The sequence below is a fragment of the Mus caroli genome, chromosome 3, assembly GCF_900094665.2.
Source record: "Mus caroli chromosome 3, CAROLI_EIJ_v1.1, whole genome shotgun sequence".
Classification (NCBI taxonomy): domain Eukaryota; kingdom Metazoa; phylum Chordata; class Mammalia; order Rodentia; family Muridae; genus Mus; species Mus caroli.
The window spans coordinates 72880148-72901112 of NC_034572.1; the positions used below are offsets into that span (position 1 = coordinate 72880148).

General features: G+C 43.6%; 1 protein-coding gene and 1 long non-coding RNA gene across 2 annotated transcripts in view; one reads left to right on the forward strand and one right to left on the reverse strand.

Annotated features, from left to right (window-relative positions):
* The window catches only part of Tmem144 (transmembrane protein 144), a 40598-nt gene extending 37059 nt beyond the window's left edge, over nucleotides 1-3539 (reverse strand). The window contains exon 1 of the mRNA XM_021157853.1: nucleotides 3479-3539. The gene's annotated coding sequence lies outside the window, so the exon portion shown is untranslated. The remainder of the gene's footprint in view (nucleotides 1-3478) is intronic.
* Nucleotides 3540-3701: 162 nt separating this feature from the next.
* The window catches only part of LOC115029027, a 23324-nt gene continuing 6060 nt past the window's right edge, over nucleotides 3702-20965 (forward strand). The window contains exons 1-2 of the long non-coding RNA XR_002377572.1: nucleotides 3702-4021; nucleotides 5926-6052. This is a non-coding gene — a long non-coding RNA (uncharacterized LOC115029027). The remainder of the gene's footprint in view (nucleotides 4022-5925; nucleotides 6053-20965) is intronic.

A 20965-nucleotide genomic window follows, 5' to 3' on the forward strand; every position in this document is an offset into this window, starting at 1 on the left:
TCCTTCCTTCCTTCCTTCCTTCCTTCCTTCCTTCCTTCCTTCCTTCCTTCCTTCTTTCCTTCCTTCCCTCCCTCCCTCCCTCCTTCCTTCCCTCCCTTCTTACTTCCTCCCTTCCTCCCCCTCCCTTCCTCCTTTCTCCCTCCCTCCCTTCCTCCCTCCCTCCCTCCGTTCCTTCTTTCCTCCCTTTTTCTCTTTTCTTCCTTTTTCTTTTTCTTCTCCCCCTCCTCTCTTCTTTTTTGTTGTTGCTTGATTGCTTTTGGAGACAGAACTCTGGCTATCCTGGAACTCCCTCTCTAGACCTGGCTGCTCTCCAACTCACAGAGATCTGCCTATCTCTGTCTCCTGAGTGCTAGGATCAAAGGTGACACCGTCACCACTGTCCAGCCTGAGTGAATGATTTCTAGGCTGAAATTGCTGTCAGGATTCCAGAGGTACAGTTTACTGTCTCTGAAACCAAAGTCACCTGCAGTCCTACAATGTGACCAGCCCAGAGCACCTGATAATATGACGACTGTTTAATATTTCCATGGCTGTCTGAGAAATCAACAGATCTTCTCTATAAGGCTTCACTTTTTTTTCCTTTACACTGGGATGGGGTGTCATTCTCCCACATGTCACATGATTGCTGATGCCAACACATTGCTGATTGCTGATGTTGGATCTTTCACTCAAGTGCAATATTTGTTCCTGAAGAATATATAGCATTTCCCTACATTGTATTTGAGCTACAATCTGACCCTTGTTGTTGGTCTGAAGGTTCTGAGACAGGTGACACCTTGATACATGGACGGATTGAGACACCTGCCTTAGGAGGTGGCCAAATGCTCCGAAGTGAAGGAAGTATGCAGAGATGTGCACTCCTTCCTTGATGGGTCAGTGTTGGTCATGTGTGGGTTTTCTGAGTGTTCCTTGATTTGTTCCATATCAGTACCTTGGGCAGGAAAACTAAAGCGGGAGACAAGACCTGCAGGGTCTCTGCATGTGGCTCTGCCACCACCTACTTCCCCAGGACCTGGCTCTTCAGCATCTGCCTTGAAGGCAGGGGATGAGATGCTCCCTACCACCACCACTGAGGCCTTCTCTCCCTCACTTTGAACTGACCTTGTCACCTTATTGATGTGTTGGGAGCAGGGTTATTTAAAGCCACTAATAAAAAAACAACAATCAATTCTATCATCTTCAATGTATTCTTTTCAAGAAGAGCTTAAATTTATTAACATTTTCTTTTTCTTTCTTTTTTTTTCTCGAGACAGGGTTTCTCTGTGTAGCCCTGGCTGTCCTGGAACTCACTTTGTAGACCAGGCTGGCCTACAAAGTCTCAGAAATCCGCCTGCCTCTGCCTCTCGAGTGCTGGGATTAAAGGCGTGCGCCAACACGCCCGGCTATTAACATTTCAAAAGCAATTTGGGATTAGGAAATTATTGAAAATTGATGGTGCTGGGTTGAAGTTGAAGTAAATGTTTCTGCCCTTTGTAGGGGGTAATTTCCACACAAAATGTTTAACAATAAAGGTCAGTATGCCCCAAATTAACCTATAAGGTCCCACCTGCCCACCGAGGGTAACTTCCTGGAATGCTGGGAATTGTAGTTCTTGGGAAATTACAAAGCATCATGGGAAAGCACAGGGACCTGTAGGTTTGCCCTTATAAGCCCCTGCGGATTGTGGCTGGAGGCCATTCTAAGGAGGGAATTCCCGGGACGGTCCTGACCAAAGCCCATTGATTGGTCAGCACTGACTCTTTAATAAAGCTTGTTTCAAATTTGGCCCAAAATATCGGATTTGTTTTTTTCTGGAGAATCTCAAGATGAACAGGTTCTCCAATAAAGAATACAACTATTACCGTTACTAACTTTTCAAGAGAGTTAAAGCTCTACTCTTCATAAAGTTAATAATTCTAAAACTAAACCAAATACACTTTAATCACATATTTTCAGCTTAAGGAAATGTTAACTACCTACTTATTTATATTTGCTTCTAAACTTTTTTCATTTAAGTTGGCGTGTGTGTGTGTGTGTGTGTGTGTGTGTGTGTGTGTGTGTGTATGTGTGTGTAAGAGAGAAGGAGAGAGAGAGAGAGAGACTTGCATGTCAGTAAGGCACCCACAAAGACCAGATGAGAAGCAGACTCATAAACCTGGCTGGTGACTGGAGTCTCTGGACCTGGAACTGCCAGGCAGCCCTGAGACGAGTGTGCGTTATTTTAGAGATAGAATCCAGAGCCTTGGGCACGGTAGGTAAATATTCTGACCCAGCTACTTCTCATTCTAGCCCTTACTTTTTTCTAAGTCCGTGTTTCACTGTCTTAGGCTGGTCCTAGATTCATGTTCCTCCTGCCTCTGCCTTCTGAGTGGTAAGATCATAAGCTGTGCCACTATGCTTAGCTGGGGGCTCTTAGGGTCTAAATATTCATGCTATTCATTTGAGAAATTCCTGTGAAGTACCTGCTATGAACCAGACACTCTTCATGACACTGGGAATAGATAAAAACAACAACAACAACAAAATAAAAAACAAAAAACAAAAAAAATCCTCTGTACCAATTTAACTTACAACCAAATGAGAGGAATCAGGTAATGAATGATATCTATGGTATGTTGTAAGGGTCCATGATTCTCCGAAGAATGATACCCCGGACTCGAAGTGTGTAAACAGAAAGAGTGTTTTATTCTGCAAAAGTCTAGCATGCTGGGGTCTCTATTACCAAGATGGAGACACACCCAAGGGAGCTTGCAGGCCTAATATAAAGCACATTAGGGAATTCTGGGGTAGGTGACTTACATGTTAATCTGTTGGACCCATCTCTACGGACATTCCATTACCTGGGTGTGGAGGCTGGAAACTTGCTGGGGAGGTCTGAAAAATGTCACCAAGGAAGTAGCTGAGGAAGTCTGGAAAATGCTGCTGACCCATTGTCCCTGCCTCAGGCCAGGTGACAGGGTAGTGTCTGAGGCATGGATTTGCTTGGAATTGTCCAGTTCTTGGAGACAGAGATTTAGGCCTAACTGCCTAAACTTAACGGCCAATTTGAAGCCTGTCACGGAATCAGCCTAGCCTTCTCAATGGCAAACAGAGATAAGAGGAAAAAAGAGATAGGGGAGGCGTGTCCCATCAAGAGGCCTTCTGAGGCCTCGGAGGAATGTCAGGGTGGGGCTGCAGCTGATGCTGAGTTAGTCTGGAGGAGAAAAGAGTGGCAGAGAACAATTCTAGAGAGGCCTAAAGTGGAGCAGGTGAGAGGCTGGCTGGCTGGACCACTGAGAAGGCGTTGTCTAGTCTTCTGAGGGAAATGGCATACCTTGAGTATTCCAATCACAGGACATATGAAAGTTCTCTTTTACAGACATCTCAAATGTATAACATTAAAAAAATATATAAAAAGCTTTGTTATCTCCCACAGCCTTTGGGAGTCTAGACCTCCATGGGAATGGAGGCTGGCTTCTCAGCACCTGAGGTGTGACTGGGCCAGGCGAGAGTGTCTTACCCACATTACTATGGGCTGCTCTAGTTGCTGTCTTGAGAGCTCAGTTCCTCTTCACGTGGGCTGCTGGAGTATTCTGCCACCGTGCTGGCTTTGCACAGGGTGACAGGCTTAGGGAATAGAGCGTGTCCATTGTCCTTTGTGAGCTAGCCTCTGAGGTCACACTCTATCAGTGCTTCCTTGTTTATCACCATGTCCCTGATTCAGTGGGAGGAGACACAAGACAGCATGGGCACCTAGAGGCCAGCATTGCCGAGGGCTCTTTGCAGGCTGATACCCAGGAGAAAAGAAGAAGGGCTTAAGGGACCAGGACATATGGAAGTAACCAAGCGTGAAAGACCAGGAAAGAGGCTTATCAGCGATCCAGATGCCCTGGTGACACAACACCCTGGTGTGTGACAGGCCGGCAGGAAGATGCGTGGAAGAGCTCATGCATGTGTTCTCCGGGCCTTTCCTGCTACTCGGTGAGGTGGAAACACAGTCATAGGTCGTGACTCAGGACCATTACGGGAGTGATGGAGTTTTACAAGTATTTAAAGTGTCTCAGTATCCTGTCGGTGATTAGTGCTTGTTGTCAATAATCATGCTCCTTTACATCTTAAAGGAGAGAATATCATCGAACCATCATCCCTTGGACCAATGTTCTATCATAAAAGACACATTCTGATTTTTTGTAAAGTGAATATATATATAATATATATATATTATATATATATATTATGATAAACACTTTGTTTTTGCTTTAGGGTCTTTTTATACCGATGGCATGGAAGCTTCTAGATCATTCTTTGGTTTTCAGTTAGATTGGTATTTCTGCATTTGAAAAAGAACAATTTGACGATAATTAAGTGTGCTCAAAAGAAGCAACTAGAAACAGAGCAGGCTGAAGTGATGGCTCATGGAATAAGAACTGGCTGTGCACGTGTGAGAGCCAGAGCTCAGGTCCTTAAAGTTCATATAGAAGTCTGCTGTAGTGGCTGCTGCTCTGGGGAGGTGAGGACCGGATCCCTGGGCACATCAGCTAGACAGACTAGCTAAAGTTCGGAGTGAAGAGTGATCTAGAACAACAGGCAGCATCAACTTTGGGCTTCCCTAAGCACATGCACACAAGCACATGCAAATCTGCAATACATACCCACCTGCAAACGTGCACACACACATATGTGCACACTACACACACACACAGACACATACAGACACACACACACATACAGACACAGACACAGACACACACACACATACAGACACACACACACAGACACACACACACAGACACACACACACACATACAGACACACACACACACACACACACACACACACACACAGCAAACCAAGTCTTGTCCTTGCCCAATCAACCCAAGACTAACCAAGGACAAAACTACTGAATGACTTAGGCTAACTGACTCATTGTGGTGTGGGGGAGGGCAGGAAGGGAGACATGTCAGATGTCAGAGGGTCTGTAGGGTGTCTCTCTAGAAATGAGGGAGGATTCTGTGGCAGTAGGGCTTAGGTGCAATCAAGTGAAGCATTTTAGTGGATAGGAGGAGTGCAAGAGTCAGCGTCATTTCTAGACAATAAAATGGACCTATGATCCGGTTTCCTTGGAAACTAAGGTGTCAAATGTGTTCACATACCATAGCTACATCTGAAGCTTCCAGGTGGAAGGCTAATGAAGGCTGCTTCACTCCGCAGGGATTTTACTCTTCTGCACAAGAGTCAGACATTTCATTATTACTGGAATAGTTTTATTTTGATATTAGCACCCCAACTAGAATGCCTCTTGCAGCATGTTGAGAAATTCTCACATCACCTCTAAGGTTCACAGTTAGGCTTGTTGATTGTCAAAGGGAGTTCCGAAGTGGCAAGTTGACCTCTTTCCTAGTTCTAACTTGATCTGGTTATCAACTGCAGGCCAGGCAGGTCTAGAGATCTACTGTTGCTGTAATAGGGATCTTCCACGAGGGGGCGCGCTCTTTCCATGTGTTCATAGCTGCAATGCCTGACAGGAGCAGGCCATGAGGACAGGTTAGAGCCAGGACAGTGTTTCCCTGAAGCAGTTGGTTTAGTCTTAGAAACATTGCTCTTGGCTTCTGTGTCTCCTCTTTGGTAAGCATTTCTTAAAACTTACCAAAACAAAACAAACAAACAAACAATACTAAGAGCCACACAAGGGGGAAAAAAAGGACATAAATAAAGCTAACTGACTGGGGAAAAGGTGAGAAAACAGAAAAATAAAACACTCTCTAAGTTGTAGTCTCATGAAGACCAAATCGTTCTTAAGCTCAGCCCACAGCTCTTTTGCCAGGAATAAAACCTGCCCGAAATGTGAATAAAGAACTCTGATCTTCTAAGATGAGAACTGCCTATTCAGCTAAATACCGATCTAGAAATCAGAAGTTGATCAACTGCTCACGTTCAAAAATTAAAAACCCTTGACTTTAATCTAAGACGGGACCTCACATGGCAGAAGTTACTTCAGAATCCCCCAGTGACCTCACGTGGTCTCTCCTGCCTTGTTTATTGGCCAGCTCCTGCTTAGCATCAGCAATGTCTCCCAGAATCAGTGGCTTTACAGGTAAGCATTGTGTATCTACGATAGGGGAAGGGCAGAGGGGAAAACACAACAAGGATGTGAGAGGGCGCATCCTTGAAGTGGGAAATCAGAGGAATCCACACAGAGAGAAAGAGGAAAGGGACCAACGGAACAGCCTAGGACAAAGCGGTGATTGTACTGACCAGTGATCAATGGTGACTGAACGGGCCTCCGGGGGAGGGGTACAGTTGCCACCTGCTTGCATTAGCGGCTCACATGGGTGACAGGGACGCAGAGTGTTGGAGGAGGTGCTTGTGGAAAGACTGAACTGGTGACATGACCGCTGTGACCGGTGAGAGAGAGAGAGAGAGAGAGAGAGAGAGAGAGAGAGAGAGAGAGAGAGAGAGAGAGAGAGAGAGAGAGAGAGAGCTGAGATTGATAGTGGATCATGTCATTGCCCAATGGGGTCGGCAGGATGGTGTGTACCAGTCTAGAGCTTAAGGAGAGGAAGACTCAATGCCGGAACAAGCTGCCCTGCCGAGCATCACCCTAGATTTTGGCAGTGGCAGAGGCAGGAGATGAGGGACCATTCACTTTCTCGATTAGAGCTCATGAAAGGATTACTGTGTTCTGTGATGCAGATGAGGGCTGTGGCTGGTCACTGGCCCTGACATGGCCGAGGTCCGTATTGATGTCTGAGAACTATGTTGTCAAATGACGACATGTGTTCATGGCCCGTGTCATAGCTTGAGTCCATGTTCATGTCCCTGGTCCCCTGGGGAACATAATGATGTGATTGGCCTACATTGCTACTTGAGACCGCAGTGATGACCAGGTCCGAGATACTACTGAGGGCCAAGTTTGGTTCCATATCCTTAAAACAGCCAGGTCTGTGTTGATGGCTGTGGCTTGAGCTATCACAGAAAACCGTATGGATGTCTGTGGTCTGCGTTGCAGCCTGAAGCCACGTTGATGTCCACAATGCTGTCACTAGGGGCCACATCTCTGTGGGTGACCTGCACTGCTACCTGGGTTATGGCTGCCGCGAAAGGCCAAATCTGGGTCTGTGATTCTTTGCTGCTGTGTTTGTGTTGTCTGTGACCCATGCTACTACTAATTGCCACTCGGATGTCAGTGGTCTGTGCCGAAGGTGAAAGCCATGCTGATGTCTATGATCCCAGCTGCATCTGGGTCTATGGCCCTACTGTAACATGAAGCCCTGTTTGTGGTGTGTGCTGACGCTATAACCATGTAAAAGCCATAATCCTCCTTCCTGTGGTCCGTGGTCCATAAAGAGCAAAGAAGCTTCGTTCACAGTGATATCAATGTCCACAGATGCACATCTGAGAAAGAGGGACGTGGAAGATATAGGCGACAACCCCTATCTCCACCCAAATGTCTCCCCCCAAAATCGTAACAGTCTAGAGAGGAAGCCATTGGAGAAAACTTAAAATTGTGATAGGATGCTACGGTGTCGCCCTGCACAGTAGATGACTTCCGGCAGCTACGCTGGAGAAAGGTCTCCGCTCCATTTAAGGGGTAGGCCACCGAGAGCTTGACACTGCGCAGTGAGTATCTAGATCAGATAAATGGGACTTTTTCTTTGTATGTGTGTGTGTGTGGGGGGGGGAGGGAGGAGTAAGCAGGGTGGGGGAGAGGACAGGGAAGAACTGGGAAGCAAATGTGAGAGGACTGTAAGATGTGAAATCCCCCAAAGAATCAATACAAATATCATGTTGTTAAAAAAATAAATAAATAAAAATAAAAAGACTGAGCCTCTTCTTTGTGCAAGCGAGGCACAAAGGCACGAGGATTCTTCTCTGCGTTCATTATCTTACCTGTTCTTAGAACCACTTTGTCAATTACATACATTAATCCTATGGATGAGGGTCCTCAGCTCAAGGAGTAATTTACTCTAAGTATACTTTTTTTAAATTTAAAAATATACAGCTTGATCCAGAGTTCCACAATAATCAACATTTATTAAGCCTTAATTATACTCAATAAAATATACCTTGTTTCTTTGTTGTTGTTTTTTCTTTTTCTTTTCTTCTTCCTCTCTCTCTCTCTCTCTCTCTCTCTCTCTTTCTTTCTTTCTTTTGAGACAGGGTTTCTCCGTGTAGCCTTGGCTATCCTGGAAGTCACTCTGTGGACGAGGCTGGCCTCAAACTCAGAGAGATCTGCCTGCCTCTGCCTCTTAAGTGCTGAGATTAAAGGCGTGTGCCACCACCACCCAGCACCTTGTTTTCTTAATATTTTCTTTCTCTTTCTCCTTTTCTTCTTCTTTGAGGTATCTTTTCAAAATTTTTGAGTTTATAGTGTAGTTACATTTCTGTCTTCCAGTTCATTCCTCTAAGTCCTATCAACACCCTTTCCACTCTCCTTCAAATTCATGGCTTTTCTTCAGTGTTAGTGCACTCGTTTGTATAGATGTGTGTGTATACACACACATACATATATAAAGTTCTAAGTAAACGTATTCAGTCTGTATGTTGTTAGTGCTAGTTCCTAAGCCAAAGTCTTTCTGAATCTGGTGACTGTGTTATTGATTAACACATTTCCCAAGGTGATGTGAGATTATGCGCCTCATTTGGCCCCTTCCCTTGACATAAAACACGTAGTGAAGGAAGGGTTTGATGAGGTGCTCATGTCTTTAAGTGTGCATTCAAAAGCGCTGTTGCTTACCACTGCCGGCCAACTGTGCCCTGTGGAGTTTAATTTCTAAATTCCGAGTCTCAGTTTGGCTTTGTTCCCACAATCCTTTTGTTTCTCCAGTAAATTTCCCATTTCATGCTGAACACATTGATTTCTCTTGTTCGGATTTCACCTAGGTGCTACTCCATCTCACAAACTAGGGTCCCGGCAAGAAACTGTTTTAGAGTTGCCAAACAGCTATAAGAGAAAGAGCAGATACGCTTGAGAAACAACCGACTGCACTCATTAGTTAAAACCAAAAATTTACCCAGATGACAAACCCAATGTGAAAACAAAACATGGTCCCCGTGCCTAGAGTTCTTTCTCCACACCCATGGGCAAGGAGACAAAGCATATTCTTGGATTTAAAGCCTATTCTGTTCTGGTGGCATTCAAGGCTCAATAGCCAAGTCTCAGGACGTGTCCTCTGCACTTGTCACCGCACGGAAGCTGTCTAACCACCCTTGGCAGCTGTTTTCAGAGCCAATAAGAAATTCTCTGTGCCCCTTCAGTGGCATGTGCTACCATTGATCTCTCCCTTTCTTTGCAGCTTTCTATTCACACAGCTAAAGGACACCACATTCTCTGCGTTTTCCTTCAGTGCCCTGCGAGCTCCTTTATTAATCTACTCAGGTGTTTTTGCCTATTGTTCCGGATCTCTTATCTTAAAGTGTCCAGGTTGCTTTTCTGAAACCTTGCCCAATAGTTCTAATAGCTTACTCAGATTTACCCAAACCTACCTTGTATACAATCTTCTATAATTTCCAAAATATTCATGTCTTGTCCAACATGAAGAATGTTGATCAGGGATGTTTGCTTTTAAGGTTCTGCCCCCATAATTCTCATCCATTTTTCTTCCCTCCCTCACCCATCCCTTCCTCCCTTCCTCCCCCAGCTTTTCCTCCTTCCTTCCCCCATCCCTCTCTCTGTCCCTCCCTTCCATCTTTTCTTTTTGAGACAGGCTTTCACTATGTGTCCCTGGTTGGCCTAGATCTCCATATGTAGACGAGGTTGGCCACATCTCACAGAGCTCTATCTGCTTTTGCCTCCAGAGTGCTGAGATTAACGATTTGTGCCACCATACTTGTTCTCAACCATTTAAATTTTATTTCTTTTATTGGAAATAGATTTTTTTCTCCTCACATTATATGTCCAGATTATGGTATTTTCCTCCTTCTGCTCCTCTCAGCTGCTCCCTGCTTTCCTTCTCACCCAGATCCAGACCTTCTGCCTCTCATTAGGAAACAAACAGACTTTTAAGGGGTAATAATAAGATAAGAGATGAAAGAAACAGCCGGGCGTGGTGGCGCACGCCTTTAATCCCAGCACTCGGGAGGCAGAGGCAGGTGGATTTCTGAGTTTGAGGCCAGCCTGGTCTACAAAGTGAGTGCCAGGACAGCCAGGGCTACACAGANAAACCCTGTCTCGANAAAAAAAAAAAAAAAAAGAGATGAAAGAAACACATCAGATGTCGACAAAACAAACAGAAGGAAACGAGCCCAAGAGAAGTGAAAAAAAATGGGGGCTCATTCATTCGCGCACTCAGGACTCCCATAAACACACTAAAGCGGAAGCCATGCTACAGATGCAAAGGACCTGGAGGGTAAAAGAGGGAAGAAAATATATAAATAAAATATATATATATAATAATTTAAAAAGAAGAACCCCGACATGGCAGAATGACGAGGAACCCTCCCCCTCCCCCAGATCCTGTTTCCTGTTGGCTATCACCTGCTGGGCATGCAGTTTGCCCTTGATTAGTTTCCCTGAGTAAGCCTCTCTTGAAGAAAACTAAATTTCCATTTGCGAGTTCAATCCTTTTTCCGTAATTCACACTGTCTATTCTGTCACAACACATGACCATTTAAAGGGCTGTTGTTATTTAACAAATATAGATGTAGGCAATCTAGGAATACAATTATAGAGGGACTTTGAAATTTATGGCTGTGCTGCAGAGTTTTATGTCATCTTGACGTAAGCAAAGTCATCTGAGAGGGAACCCCAGTTAGGAAAATGCCGTCATAGGATTGGGTTGTTTGCAAGTTTGTAGGGCATTTTCTTAACTAATATTTAATAGGGGAAAGCCCAGGTCATTGTGTGTGGCGCCATCCCTAGGCTGATGGTTCTGGGTTCTGTGAGAAAGTGGCTGGAGCAAGCCAGGAGGAGCAAGCCAGTAAGCAGCATTCCTTCTTGATCTCCACACCAGTTCCTGCTACTCGGTTTCTGTCCTGTTTGAGATTCCTTCCTGGCTCCCTTCTAGGATGAAAAGTGGCGAGGAAGTGTAAGCTAAATAATACCCTTTCCTCCCCACGCTCCCTTTGATCGTGGTGTTTCATTGCAGCAATAGTAACCCTAACTAAGACAAGTCAAGACAACTTGTTTTATCAAAACCAAACGAATACATTGTCTTTTACGGATTTGAGCAATAATTTCAATGCGACACATTTCCTTGATTTCTTTTGACTCCACATGACCTCAAGTTCAGTAACCTTAAATATGCCATCTTTCCTTCTGTGACATGTCTGGCTGTGTTCACACATCTTCTAGGAACAGGATGTGAATAATTCTTAGCCCCACCCTGCTTCATATTCTTAGTGTGTAATTGAGTATTGTCACTTCTTACAGGAGCCCATGACTCTGGTCCCATGGGGTTAGTTTGAGGGTATCAACTTGGTGTGAGCTGAGCCAATTAAAAATATAATTAAAGTGATCAATTTATTTTGTGGTGCAAAGTGGGACAATTGCAACCTTTCGATAGACTGAAGAGAATAAAGATAACAAGGTGAGAAGTGAGACTACAGAGGTATCTGCAGTGGAAGGGAAGTCTGAATCCAGAGCCAAGAGTTGCAAAGAAACAGCGGAGCAGCCAGTGACAACCCAGTCTCTGAGTCTCGTTTGTCCTTGGGCTAGCATTCAGCAAGCATTAGTTCAGAATTTTGTACTTTATGTTTCGGAGACCCACTGATGACTACTCTACGAGGGAAGCAAACTTACTTTCCTATGTGCCTGGCAATAAAATCTAAGTACCTAACATGATCAGAGAAATGGTTGCCTTCATCAGTCCTTTTTTGGTGCCTGACACTTCAGAACTAGCGTCTCTTTCAATCCAGTTCCCTTTTCTATTTTTCTATTTACTTATTTTATTGCTAATTGTATGACTGTTCTGCCTGGATATACGCGTGTGTATCATGTGCATTACTGGTGCCCACTGAAGCCAGAAGAAGACATTAGATCCTGTGGAACAGGTGATTTTAAGTCTCCATGTGGGTGTTGGGAACTGAACCTGTGTCCTCTGGAAGAGCAGCTAGTGCTGGTAACCACTGAGCCATCCCTCAAGTCTCTACCTCTTCCTCTTGATACAACTTTTGAATTAGTTTCAATCAGCCTTTATAGGGCTAGGTTTTGTCTAGGGTGATGTGGATGATGGCAGCAAGCTGCTCTAGTCTTTTCTCCTTCCCAAAGTCAAAGCCACCAGAGAGAAGTCTCTGCTAATAGAGAAAGTGAGTAAAGACTTCTGATTGTGTAGGTTAGGTCACATGACCACTTTCAAGCCAACTACTTTGGCCAAAAGTATGGGCTATTCTGTCCAGACTCATCATAGATTCCTTCTTTGGTGTTGAGTAGGTCATACATAGCTGTACCCAAACGGGAAGTAGGGAGATACTATTATCATAGAGGGAGCATAACAATCTGAGAAGACCCACTATTCCTACCATAGTGTGCTACATCATTTTCTTTTTTTGTTGTTGGTAAAATTCTTTCCTGGATTCTGAGCAGCAGTAACTAATTTTCTGCCTAAGTCAGTTGTTTTCTCCCATTTCTAATCAAGAGTTGTTGATCAAATGTGATGAACACACATTTTCCCCCAAGCATTTCCTTCCTAGAGTCTTGTCTCCCTAAGTGGCACTGTTGACTGGAGCTCTCTAGTTAGAAATAGAGGAATCTTCTTCAATTTCTCCCTTCCTCCCCACACCCTTAAATGTGAGGATTATTCTCATTTTGGCCTTTTCCCCTTTCTGTCTTTGATTTATCACTGTTACCAATGTCACTGTCACATCTCTATTGTTACATGCTTGGTTATGCCTTTATTATCTGGTGCTTATATGTGTTCTGAATTCGTTTTTGATTTGTTTATATTGTGTGTGTGTGCACACGCATGTGCACGCGCATATTGGTGTATATATAGAGGAAGATCAGTGAACAATTTGCAGGAGTCTGTTACCTCTACCCACCATGGTATTCAGGCTCAGTGGTGAGGACCCTTCAGCCATTTTCCATCAAGAGGGATGCTAAACTTTCCTCGATGTTGGAGTAGGAGTTTGACTGCCCAGTGTGTGCAAAGACTAGCAACTGTGTCTTCTTCCTGATGTTTACATCTTGGACTCCTAGAGTACAAAGACCTCCAACAACTAACCTTTCTTCCTATGAAGTACCTCATAAACATGCTGAGGTTCCAGGCTGCTGGGGTAGTGGATGCCCTTCACCAGAGGTAGCTTAACCCACCTGAATCCAGCTTTCTATTGCATGTGTCTGTGAGTCTGGTTGTCAAGGTTCTAGTACCTAAGATGTCATGATATGCACTTTAGGATGATGTCAGTCTTCTCAGTGGTGGTGTGGGACTCTGAATGCTTTGCCTGTCATGCCTAGCTTGCCTTTGAACTCTCAGGTCTCTGCATCAGTTCTCACCTATGGACCCTTTCTCTAGGGCCATGTCATCATTGTATGTCCCTTTCATCCATTGCCATCCAGATATTCAGCTCTACTTATTCTTAAGTAGAAATGCACATTACATATTCTTAAGATACCTTGATCTCTTGTTTCCCTTTGATATTTGTGAGTGATATTTGTGAGTGATACATATACCACAGGTGTAGGTTTAAAGAGCTCCTGTTTTCTGTACCCATTCAGACATACGATACTGAAAAAGAGTTTAAAAAGATATTCCTCAAGAATTTCACATACATATACAATGTATTTTGATCAAATCCACCTCTTACCTTCCCATCCTTAACTCCCCGGGAACACCTCCCCTTATTCCCCTTGCAACCTCGTGTCATCTTCCTTCTCTTCTTTCTCCTCTTTTTCTTGAGACATTGCGTCCAATTAGTGCTGCCCAGTGTGCATGGGATTAGAATATCCAATGGATCATGAGAGACCTCTGATTGCCAATATATACTATAGTAGTGGGTGGGCTCTAAGAGGAAATACTGGCAGGCTTGATTGTATGCAGGTCTAGTGCATGTAGACCTGTCTGTTCATGAGTGCAACTTTCCTGTTGTGTGAAGAACTCCTTATGTCACAGCAGTCCTCCCTCTCACCTCTGGCTCTAAATATATATCTACTCTATTTTATAATGCTCCTAACCCTTGTCAGGGTCAGGGCAGAATGTGACACAGATGTCTTATTTAGGGTTGACTACTCTACAGGCACTTCCTCTTTGCACTTTCTCTAGTTGTGAGTCTCTCTGTTAATTGATGCCCATTGCAGAAAGAAACTCTCTGATGAGGCTGAGAGATGTTTTAATCTAAGGGCACGAGGCTAAGGATTTATAAGATCGTCTGATTCTCTGCCTATTTAGCAGAATAATAGTAATAGGTTCTCTCTATAACCTTCCCAGTGATAGGTTTTTGGCAAGTTTTGCAGTAGAGATTTTCATTCATTCCTCTGGGCTAGGCCTTAGTCTGATCAGAAAGTGTCTGGCTATCCCAATACTATTCATGGCACTATCACTCCAGTAAGCATCTCTTGCCAGGCTGGTTGTTACTGTAGCTCTCAGGGTTCACAGCAGTGCAAGATTGTTGGTGACTTTTCTCCCTCAGCAGCCTGCATTGCACCTTTCAGTACTGAAAACTCTAGTCAATCAGAAGCCTCCAGGTCAGTACCAACGTGTTTCACCACAAGCTGTGATGAAATTGTGTGAAGTCTCCAGCAATAGACTTACCACCAAGTTCTTGTGGGCCACTAAGAACAATGGCAATAGCTTGCTTTTGTTATTGTTTTTGTTTGTTTCTTGCTTTTTGGTTTTTTGTATGTCCAGAACCCTCCTGATCATCTGGAAGATGGGATATTCCACATCTGGCCACTGGACTTTTTTGTTTGAGAGAGTTATTTTAATTGCCCACTAGAGTCCTGCAGCTGGTGGCTTAGAGGATTTACTTGAAAAAAAAATGCAGTACACAAGGACATGAATGCTGCCTCCCACTGGAGACCTCTGACACCTCTTTTGATCATGCCTGCATTTCTTCTTCCACCTTCTTCCGGGGCTTCTTCTGATGGATTAGTCTGTCTTTGAAATCTTGAGATTTATGCCACAGTTGTCTGCACCTCCACCCTCTGTCAGAGCTGAGAATCAGCTGCTACCCCAGCCCCTGTTGGTCCACATCCTTGAATTTAATCTGTTTATTCTTTATAATCTATAATGCAATCTCCAGTCCAAGTCTAAATTATTTTCATAACTACTTTGGGCACAGCAACAACCATAAATTCTCCTTCCCACTTGGCAGCCTTGAATTTTCATAGCTGGATATTTGCTGGGACTTTTAAGTTATTCTAAATGCCCGAGTCAGTGAGTGGTACAGCCCAGCATGGATGGAGAACACGCAGCAATCCCCTCATTGAACAAAATCAATCAGTGCTTTGAAATGGGAAATAGTATAGATATTTACACTACAGAAATCAGAATAGACTTGGCAAACGGCCATTTTTCCTTTGGATCCTAGCTCTGGTGGAGAACTAATTTACAGAGGCCCAAGTGCCAGATTGGTAAAAGCCCTGCATGGCATCTCTCTGGACAGATACTGGCTAGCAGGAGGGATGGGCCTGGCATGGTGGGTAATGACTAGCCTCCAGACTTTAAAATGTCTAAAGCTAAGCTCCGAACACTGCTCCTAAACCTCCCACTTCTGTGTAAGTGCCCTCCTAGTTAATGACCACAGCAAGGAACGGTGCCCACGTCGTTAACAGGAACTGTGCGTTCAGTTCCTCATCTGTGGACTTGGCGTGCCATGCTACTGGGGGAGGGAGGGACTTGTGTTTTGGAATCGAGCTTGGCACAATACTAGTTTTTTGAAATACCCTGTGCACGTTGGAGTCATTGTTCAGACTACACTCTCTACCCTTGACCTCATCTCCTCCTACCTTGACTTTTAAGCTATGTCAGTCACCATGTGTCTTAGCTTTATCAATTTTATGATGACCTCCCTGGGACAAGCTCTTATGTGAGTCTGAATTATTTTCTTGGCACAAAGTTGTTTTCTAGCTTTCATTATCGACTCCTTTACAGTCTGCTTTTATTTGATTTTAATATATTTTTTTTTTGAGTTAGAGTCTTCTTAGGTAGTTCCAGGTGGCCTTTAACTCATGGTCTTCATATCCCTGCCACCGAAAGCCATACTCCAATGCTTTTTTTTTTTAATGATGATCCCCATTAGGCATGCAAGCATGGTTCTTCTTGGGCAAGGAACAGGTTTGTCAAAACAAGAATGGAGGAGAAAGCAAGGCTAGGCCTGGGGAAGGCCATGGAGCTGGGCAAAGATGGCATAGGCAGTGTAGATAACTAGGAGCCAGGGAGAGGGAGAGCAGTTTAGAGATTCTGTCTGAATTACAAAAAGTACAACATGAACTCCCAGTCACTTGGAAATGAGCCCAGGATGAAGAAAATGGGAAACACAACTCCATCAAGGGCTCTACAGGTAAGACTGATAACTTTGAATACTAGTGAGTCCAAAAAATGGGCTCTATAGTCTGACTTTGTCATAGCAGTATTCAGTGTTAGGAAGCCTGGGCATATTTTGACAGAAATGACATTTCCAAACTTGGTGGTATGTGGAGATGATTGCATTCATAGTATTGACCTGACTTTCTCCTAGGCTTGTGCTATTGGAGAGTCTTGAGGCTGGATAGATACGGTTAGGATACAGGAGAGAGATTTGGTGGGGATGGAGTGAGGTGGTGATGGGTAGCATTTTGAGACAGTCTAGCTGTCCTAGAACCCACTGTTTAGCCTAGGCTGACTTTAAAAATCACAGCAGTTGTTAGCCTCCAAAGTGCTGAGGTTATGCATGTGATTCACAATGTCTGGAATTCTCTCTCTCTCCTCATCTTCCCTCCTCCCCTTTGATAGGACCATGATTGCAAACTAAACAAACATAATTTTAAAAAGAAGTTATTTTGCTTAGTCACTTTAAAATATCACTAAGAGAAAGATACTGCAAGACAAACCACTCACCAGGACCCTGACTCCCATCCTTACCGCCTCACTGCTGCCCTTTCTGCTTCACTGGTCTGCTTACTGGCCCCATTCCAGCCCCGATGGTGACCTGGCTTCGTCTCATCTTTTAGCTCATTGCTTCTTGCCAGTTTCAGGAATTCAGCACCCCTTCTCTGGTGACTTGAGGGGTCTTTTCTCATTATGGCTGTTATATAGGTATATTCTATATCATATACATATATTCATCCTATATGCTAAAGAGGTCAAACTGAATCATTCATGAAGATGGGCCTCAGTTTAGAGCCTGGTCCTTGTTAAGCCTTCCTATGAGTCAGTTCTACATTGTCTCAAATAAACCAATCAGCATCTAGTGCTGCATCATTTATTCTTACCTGCAGGTGCTGCCATTGTCCCCACAGCTCACTAACAGCAGTGCCTTCTGCTCAGGTGCTGAAAGCATGAAGCTCCTATTAGAGCACGGCCTCCACTCCAGAGTCTCCCAGGATGGACAGGTGCTGTCTCATCCGTGGCTTAGGACTCCCTCTTCCTTGGCTAGTCAACCTGAAGGAGTATTTATATCCCAGTGTTTTGTAGAGTGGAGCTGTGGGGAGACTTCTCATCCCCATATCATAATGCCTGGCTCTCCGAGGAAGGCTTCTCCTCCATGACTCCGTTGTTAAGCAACACTAGTTAAAATTCACTTTCCTCCAATTTTTCAATATCCTCTACCTTGTGACTTTGCATCTATAGCTAACCTAAGCATTGAAATCTTTCTGAATCTTAAGCTAAAGCATTAATTCCAGAGGAGAACGCTGATACATCTACTTGGACAGGTGTCACCCATATGCACCATCAGAAATGCCTCCCCCGACAGAGCTTGCATCTTTTTTTTTTTGGATAATAGATCTTGAGACATAAAATACAGGTAGGATGTTAGTATCTTCCTTCCTCTCATCAAGTTGCATTGATGTGAGGCTCCAGACAGAGAGGCACTGGATTCTGTTTCCATGGCAACTGCTTCACTGCCTAGGGGAAAAACAGGACAGCAATTGAAGTCTGTGCTAATGGCAGTCCTAAAAATAATCAGTAATGTGTTGAAATCAAGTGGAAAGACCCAGGAAATAATAGATAAAATTAAACCTCTGCAATGTGGGGCTGAACAATCAGATGCCAGTTAAATCTCATTGCAAGTGTCTTGTGCTCCAAGGTGTACAGGGACAGTTGGTGATGAGTGTATTTTGGAGGATAATTGATCATTCTTTTATTGAATCACTCATTCAACTAACTACTAAGCATGCAGGAGCCTTGGGTCAGCAGAAACTCTGACTCTGGACTCTCTTGGTTTTATGTGATCAAGAGACAAGAAAAGCTAAAGTAATTATTGAAGATATCTTGTTTGCTGACCCAGTTGCTATTATAAAAATTTCCATTGGGTATTTGTGTGGTTGGCCATAGCCAACCCCAGGGACAATTCAAAACAATTTATAGATTTTATTAGTTTAGTAGAGGCCATGCAGCTAAGGTGGATGCCTGCCTGGTACTTCGATCTGCGGTGACTGAGTTCTGCTCAAAGCTCAGAGTCTTGTTTGGTGCTTGGAGAGAGAGAGAGAGAGAGAGAGAGAGAGAGAGAGAGAGAGAGAGAGAGAGAGCTTCAAATGCTCCACAGTTACACTGTACTTTTGAGTTTGGTGTATGGGTGGCCCTCCTGACCTAGAGGTTACTCCTTTTAGGGCTTAGTGGAGTGTCTAGGTGGAGGGCATGATGAACACGAGCCAATAACACTATTCTAAACTTGTCTGGCCACCAAGAAAAGCTGTTAGTGGGACTAATCTAGTATGTGGACCTTTAATTTGACCCAAGGAGAAAGATATGAACTAAAAATTTGTAGTATAGTAGCAAATCTGTTTGTGTGTATGTGTGTACGTGTGTGTACGTGTGTGTATGTGTGCTCTTATATTTGGCTGTATCACAGAGCCAGAATTCTCTGTGGGCTTGCTTAGTCCTAGGCAAAGAAAAATCTTCTGAAATAGAAGTCAGAACAAGTTGTAGCAGTGACATCTGCAGTCAACTGTCTTTTAAGTTCTTATTTAATGTTATTTTTTAAAAATAAACTGTTTTAAAACTAGATTACTTTTTTCTATCATCTTTAGCTAAAATATCAAAATAATTAATATGTAAAATTTTTATCAAAGAATATACAGCCAAAATATGCCAGATAAGTATTAGCACGGTTTCAGGTAACTAATCAATAAGATTAACAACTTGCCGGGCGTGGTGGCACACGCCTTTAATCCCAGCACTCGGGAGGCAGAGGCAAGCAGATTTCTGAGTTCGAGGCCAGCCTGGTCTACAAAGTGAGTTCCAGGACAGCCAGGGCTATAAAGAGAAGCCCTGTCTCAAAAAACAAAAAAAACAAACAAACAAAAAAAAAGATTAACAACTTATTAAAGTTTTGAACTGATGCTGTTTATGTTGTATGTCAACTTAAAAATTTGTAGTATATTTTGGGATTTTTTAAAAAGTATTCTCATTATTATCTTTTTGCTCTTCTACTGAAATGAGGTCATCCATACTAAATACTTATCAGAGCTGTCTGTCTCTTGCTTGTGTGCTGAGGATGCTGTCTTCTTCCTGTGAGTAGATCTTTCTCCAGCATTTTTCTTCAGTCTAAAGGAAGGAGGAACACGTTGGAGGACCTGCTTATTTTATTATCACTATTTTTTAAAACCCCAGCGACAAGGGCCAGCTTAAGCTTCTGCCTTGTTGCTGCATGGTTTCATTTTGTGGGGCTGCTATAACAAATGACCATGAACTGTGTCGTTTAAAAACAACTGACATTTAGTTTGCCACATTTCTGGTGGCTCAGATCTGAAATGACCGTACTGGCAGGGCTATGCTCTTGGTGGGTCCTCTGAAGACTCTTCCTTGCCTCTTCTCAGCTGTGGTACTGGGAGCAATACTCAGCGGCCCTGTAGCTATCTCACTCCCATCTCCTCCTATACCGTCACACGACTTTACTTATGTCTCCATGTGCCCCTGACCTTTTAATAAGGATACTGGACACTGGATTTGGAATCCACCTTAATCCCTTATGACTTCATCTTATATGCCTGTCACAGTTTTGTAATAAGACTACATTGTAAAGTCCTGGGGTGGGGGTGGGGACAGATATAACTTTATTTTGAGACAAGGTCTGTGTGCTCACTAATTTTATGTCAACTTGACACAAGCTAGAGTCATATAAGAGGAAGGGACCCCAATTGAAAAAAATTCCGTAAGATGGACCTGCAGGCAAGACTGAAGAGTATTTTTTTTAAATTAGTAAGAGGACCCAGTCTATTGTGGGTGGAGTCATCTCTAGGCTGGTGGTCTTGGGTTCTATAAGAAAGCAAGCTGAGCAATCCATGGGGAGCAAGCATTTCTACATGGCCTCTACATCAGCTCTAGCATCCAGCTTCCTGCCCTGTTTGAGTTCCTGTCCTGACTTCCTTCAGCTCTGGACTACGATGTGGAAGCACAAGCCAAATAAATCCTTTTCTTTCCAACTTGCTCTTAGTCATGGTGTTTTATCACAACAATAGTAACCCAAACTAAGATGGTCTCATTGTAGAGCAGGCTGACCTCAAACTGACCATGTAGTTCATTTTGGCCTTAAACTCATGGCAATTCTCCCCTCTCTGATTTTTAAGAGCTGGGATTTTAGGTGTGAACCACAATGCCCTGCCTGAAAATGCTTTTCCAGGTGGCATTATTCAAGCTACTACAATACACACCAGGAATATTATACATCAAGAGAAGATGGGGGTGGGAAGTCACACTGTCTCCACCTTATGTTCACTCAGCTCATTCCACATTTCAAGGGCTCAGCTTGAAAAGATTAAAGCTCTAAGTTCAAATCCACACCAGCCAAGAACTTTTGGGTTTTAAGCTACTATAACTGTATATTGAGTTATTAGGGGCAGCCCATTGGCTTATATTAATACAGAAAGGCAGTGGAATGGAGTCTGAGGTTGCTTTTTTTTTTTTTTTTTTTTTTTTTTTAAAGATCTATT